This window comes from Penaeus monodon, unplaced genomic scaffold (assembly GCF_015228065.2).
Source record: "Penaeus monodon isolate SGIC_2016 unplaced genomic scaffold, NSTDA_Pmon_1 PmonScaffold_21507, whole genome shotgun sequence".
Taxonomy (NCBI): Eukaryota; Metazoa; Arthropoda; class Malacostraca; order Decapoda; family Penaeidae; genus Penaeus; species Penaeus monodon.
Genome location: NW_023651376.1, coordinates 1 through 5,655, shown reverse-complemented (window position 1 = coordinate 5,655; position 5,655 = coordinate 1). Strand labels below are relative to the sequence as shown.

General features: G+C 63.1%; 1 pseudogene; it reads left to right on the top strand.

Annotated features, from left to right (window-relative positions):
• Nucleotides 1-2,515: 2,515 nt before the first annotated feature.
• LOC119570064 lies at nt 2,516-3,542 on the top strand (annotated as a pseudogene).
• Nucleotides 3,543-5,655: the final 2,113 nt, after the last annotated feature.

The following is a 5,655-nucleotide window of genomic DNA, read 5'->3' as shown; positions in this document are numbered from 1 at the left end:
AATGCAAAGAAACGTCCAGTCAGATTTCGGCAAAGGAATACGTTAAATCCGTGACCTGCCCCGTGGAAGACAGACCGTGCGGGAAAATATTAGAGTGCGGTGGCCGTCTAACGAGTGCGGCGGCGCGCTGGCGCGCGCGTCGTCTCGTCGTGGGAGTCTCTCCCCCTCTTGGGTGGGGGTGGCGAACGACGACGGCACCGCCGCGGCGCCGGCGCCGCCGCGGTTACGAGATCTCTCCGATCCTTCTGGAGAGGCTTTCAGGAGGCGGAAACTCCGCATTCCGTCGACCAGCGCGGTCTCGCGATATCCTCTCCCCTCAGGCAGGAGGAGGAGAAGAAGAAGGCTCGAGACCCCTGAGGCCTGCGGCAGTGCAGACTCCCTCGCCTCGGAGTAGCGCTTATTATTATTGCGGAGACGTTACGGCTCCTGCGCAGAGCGAGCGCTGGCCACCAACCCAATGGTTTTCAGTGCCGTGGTCCGGAGGCCAGTGCGTGTGCTGGCAACAGGCGTACTCGTTCGCCGACGCGGCGGTAGCCCGGGGAAGAGCTTTCTTCTCTTTTTTAGGCTGCTGGAGGCCCCCAAGTTCGTTCACTTGAGTGGGGGTCGTTGGCCGTAACAGCCATACGTGAGATTGTGATCTGTTGGAGCAATCCTCGCTGTTGCGATCGCCACCGGTTCCGCCGTAGAGCACCGCGCAAATAAGCGCTTGGTGTCCCGTGCGCTAGTAGCGCACGGGACACCAAGCGCTTATTTGCGCGGTGCTCTACGGCGAACCGGTGGCGATCGCAACAGCGAGGATTGCTCCCAACAGATCACAATCTCACGTATGGCTGTTACGGCCAACGACCCCCACTCAAAGTGAACGAACTTGGGGGCCTCCAGCAGCCTAAAAAAGAGAAGAAAGCTCTTCCCCGGGCTACCGCCGGCGTCGGCGAACGAGTACGCCTGTTGCCAAGCACACGCACTGGCCTCCGGACCACCGGCACTGAAAACACCATTGGGGGGTTGGGTTGGGCGCGAGCGCTCGCTCTGCGCAGGGAGCCGTAACCGTCTCCGGCAATAATAATAAAGGCGCTTACTCCGAGAGCGAAGGGGAGGTCTGCACTGCCGCCAGAGCCTACTAGGGGGTCTCGAGCCTTCTTCTTCTCCTCCCTCCTGCCTGAGGAGGAGGAGGAGGAGTAGTCGGCGAGACCGGCGCTGGTCGACGGAATGCGGAGTTTCCGCACTCCTGAGAAAGCCCTCTCACAGAAGGATCGGGAGGAGGATCGTCGTAACCGCGACGACGCCGCGCGGCCCACGCGCGCCGCCGCACTCGTTAGACGGCCACCCGCACTCTAAATATTTTCCCACGCACGGGTCTGTCTTCCCACGGGGCAGGTCACGGGATTTTAACCGTATTCCCTTTAGCCCGAAATCTGACTGGACCGTTTCTTTGCATGTCTCTCTTTCTTTCTTTTCTCCTTTGTCGTTTTGGATCCAGACAAATTGCTGAGGCGGGGGGATTGGCGTGGCCGGCCAGCGCAAGCGAGCAAGCGAGCAAGCGAGCAAGCGAGCAAAAAAAAGGCCGTGGCCAAGACGCCGGCCGCGAGAGGCCCTGAGAGTGGTTTCTCATCAAAAAACCATCATCATCAGGGCCCCACACCGTTCGCAGCCGGCGCCGACAAGCCCCGAGAGCCCGCCCGCCCGGGTTGGGCTGGCTGCTGCTGCTCGGGCCTCGTGCCGCCTCGACCCCTTTCCAAAACAGGGAGATCCCAAGAAGAGCTCTCGACTGTTTTGTGGCGTTTTCCAGGGGATCGGAGGGAAGCTATCCTCGGGCTAAGGGCCGACTTATCCACGACCAAGCGATGTTGGCGGGGAACCCTCCTCCGCTTCGGTCAACGAGGGTTCGGCTTGCTCGAGCTTTTGCTACTACCACCAAGATCCGCACCAGTGGCGGCTCCAGACCGGCTCGCGCCGTATCCTTCTACGCTCACCACCGCGCCCTCCTACTCGCCGGGGCCTCGAGACCTCCTCGACGCAGCCTATAGTGCGCCCGGCGGTCGAGTATCGGGAGGATGCTTGAGCGCCATGCCATTTTCGGGGTTACTTGCTTCGGCAGGTGAGTTGTTACACACTCCTTAGCGGATTCCAACTTCCATGGCCACCGTCCTGCTGTCTATAGCAAGCAACTCCCTTCCATGGGATGGAATTAGCATCCTTTTTGGCCCCTTAACTCGAGGTTTGGTTATTCCCACTGGGCCTGTTCTGCTTACCAAAATTTGGCCCACTTGGCACTCCTTTTCTCGTCCGGGGCTTCAGCGAAGCAAGCCCGGCACCTCACCCATTTAAAGTTGAGAATGGGCTGAGGACATTTCGTCCCCAACACCCCTAGTCATTCGCTTTACCGGATGGAACTCGTTCGAAGCGAGCGCCAGCTATCCTGAGGGAAACTTCGGAGGGAACCCGCTACTAGATAGTTCGATTGGTCTTTCGCCCCTATAACTCAGCTCTGGCGATCGATTTGCACGTCAGAAACGCTTCGGACCTCCACCAGGGTTTCCCTGGCTTCATCCTGGCCAAGCATAGTTCACTATCTTTCGGGTCCCAACATCTATGCTCTGGGTACCCGCCGACACATCCGGCCGCCCGAGCCCGCCGAGGCGGGGGGCGACCGTTCGTCATGGCGAGTCCCGGACCTGCGCCCCCCCGCCGCCCGGTGAGGGGCGTGCGGGGCGTGCGGGAGCGGGAGGGAGCCCGCGCCGTCCCGGGGAGGAAAGTCAGTCACTCCGTCCGGGTGCGCGCGGCGCCCGCTGCTCCGAGGGATCGGCCCCATCACTTTCATTGCGCCGTGGGTTTAGCGCGCCCATTGACTCGCATACATGTTGGACTCCTTGGTCCGTGTTTCAAGACGGGTCGGGAGGAGTACCGACTCTTTGCACGCCGCGAAGGCCACGCGGGAGAGGGAAAGGGAAGCGCGGGAGCCAGCGAATTAGGCTCGACCGCGGCCTGGACCAGTCCCCGTTCCCGGCAGGCCCCGGAGGAGAGACCGTCGGGGGGGCAAGACGAGGGCACCGGGGGATCCCGGACGGGCGCGCTGGAAAACGCCCCCGCCCAACGAGGAGCGGAGGACGAACGCGCCGCCGGTTCCTACCAGGACCCGGGCCTCAGACGCCCGTGTGTCCCCAACGCGTCGCGGCGACCTACTGCGGGGGGAAGATCGCCCGCCGGCGCCGGGCAGGCGGCGGGGGGCCGCTCCCCGCGTTGGCTCCTTCGGCCGAGGCCTCCGGAACGGGAAGTCGCCACGCCCGCTGCCGTCTCCCGGCAGGCCGACGAACTGAATCCCCCCAGTTCGATCTTCGAATCTCCGCCCGTTTAGCCTCTTAACGGTTTCACGTTCTCTTGAACTCTCTCTACAGGGTTCTGTTTCAACTTTCCCTCACGGTACTTGTTCGCTATCGGTCTCGTGGTCATATTTAGCCTTAGATGGAGTTTACCACCTGCTTTAGGTTGCGGTTTCAGGCAACCCGACTCTAAGGAGAGGCCCGTTCCGCACTCCCGAAACCCCCTCCCGCGAACGAGGAGGAGGAAGTCCCTTTCCGCCACACGGGCCTGACACCCTCCGTGGGTATGAGAGTCATTCATGAACAACTTAGGCGGCTCGGAAGCGCGTGCAGGACCTCTCCGAACGCAGCACCCCCCGAGCCCCCGCGAAGGGGACGCGAGGCTTTGCGCTGGGCTCTTCCCGTTTCGGTCGCACTTACTCAGGGAATCCCGGTTGGTTTCTTTTCCTCCGCTGATTAATATGCTTAAATTAGGCGGGTCATCTCCCTCCACTCGAGGTCGACGTACGTACAACAAAAAGCGAGCAAGCGAGCGGGCGAAACGAGTCGCCGCCGCCGCCGCCGCCGTCGCCGTCGTCTTGCTTGTTTTGTGCTTTGGGATCATTTCGCTCTCTTAGTCCGTTGATTAACGGCTTTCCACGCCCCCCTGCCTGCCCCGAAACCTCACGCGGGGGTTTCGTGGCGCGGAGAGGGCCCCAATCTACGCGGTCTCGCGATCTCAGGGTGCGCCCTTGCCCTCTCCAGCACGGCCGGATGGCCCCGGCCCCCTTCCTCTCCTTTCGGGGGGGGGGGGGGGGGGTGCACCGGACGGCTGGCTTTCACGGCTTTGGGAGAGCGCCTCTCCGGCTCTTTTCGGAACATTCGCCTTTTCTGGGCCAGTGGCAGGCAGGTCCCGACCAACAATCGGCCGGTAGTCGGCCGGACGAGGAGGAGGAGGAGGACGAGGTACGTCCGCCCGTCCGTCCGCCCGTCCGAGCCGACGGCGACGGAAGAGAGCGAGCCCTCCAAGCGTCTTAAGGGAACGTCCGGACCCGGGAGCGAGTTCCTCCAACGAAACCCGCCCCTCTCTGGTCCGGCGAACTCCCCAGGGCGGAATGGTCGTGCGAGCGAGCGAGCGAGCAAGCAAGTCGCCGCCGCCGCCGCCGCCGCACCTCCGGCACGGGTTTGAGTGGAGCCGGCAGGCTTGAGGAGAAGCCGCCGGACCCCAAAACACCCCCCGTTGTGCATTTTGCGGAGTCCCCGCCGCCGGAAGCTCCTGCTCCTTCTCCTGCCCTCAGATGAGGGGGGGAGAGAGAGAGAGAGCCGCCGCCGCGAAAGGGGGCCACCTACACGGCGCTGTTTCGCCTCACTCTAAAGAGATTCTCGTAGCGGCCTTCCCGGAGAACGGGCGGAAAGGGGCAGGAGGACCGGAGCCCTCCGCCGCCGCAGTCCGCAGCCGTCCGTACTGTCTCCCGGGAGGCAACGTCACGACACTCGAGGGAAGGTGGCAGCCGTCCTTCGAAGAAGGCACAGGGCCGCCGCAATGTGCGTTCGACACGTCGATGGAATCACGGGAGAATTGCGATAGCCACCAAAACATCGCTTCTTGCCGCGGTCTTCCTCGACCACGAGCCAAGTGATCCCCCGTTAAGAGTCTTTGCTGGGTTTCTCTTTCCTCGAGTTCACACACACACTACTCGATCGCCTCCCACTCAAAAAAGGGCCTCGGAGGGGAGGGTAACCTGCGCTCTGAGAAAACGCGTAGCCCACGGCGCCGAGCGCGCTTCGCGCCCGGCGCCGTCGCCGACCTCGTAGCCCCGGTGACCCAGGCGGGGCTGACAAAGACTTTTGGGTTCGGCCCCCTCCTCTCCTCCCCGCCTCCCTCCGGCCGGCCGGCCAGAGGGAGGGAGGGATGGTGGAGAGAAAAGGGCCGGGGAGCCGTGCCGAGAGCCCCCCGCGGACGAGGAGGAGGAAATGGGGACGAGGAGCTGGGAGGTGGACCGCGGCAGGAGACAAGACCGTCTCCGCCCCTTGGTCACTGGCCCTCGCCCGTCCGTCCGTCCGTCCGTCCGATCGTTCGGGTTGCACGCGAGTTGCCTCTTTCGGCGGCACACTACTCGGTGGTGGTGCTGCTGCTGCTGCTAGCACTCGTTAATGATCCTTCCGCAGGTTCACCTACGGAAACCTTGTTACGACTTTTACTTCCTCTAAATGACCCAGCTTGGACACCTTTTCCCTCGACCCGAGGGCGCTGGCCCCCGCCGAGGCGGCGGTAGCGGCTCCAAGGGCGCCAGTCCGGTGCCCTCACTAGACCATTCAATCGGTAGTAGCGACGGGCGGTGTGTACAAAGGGCAG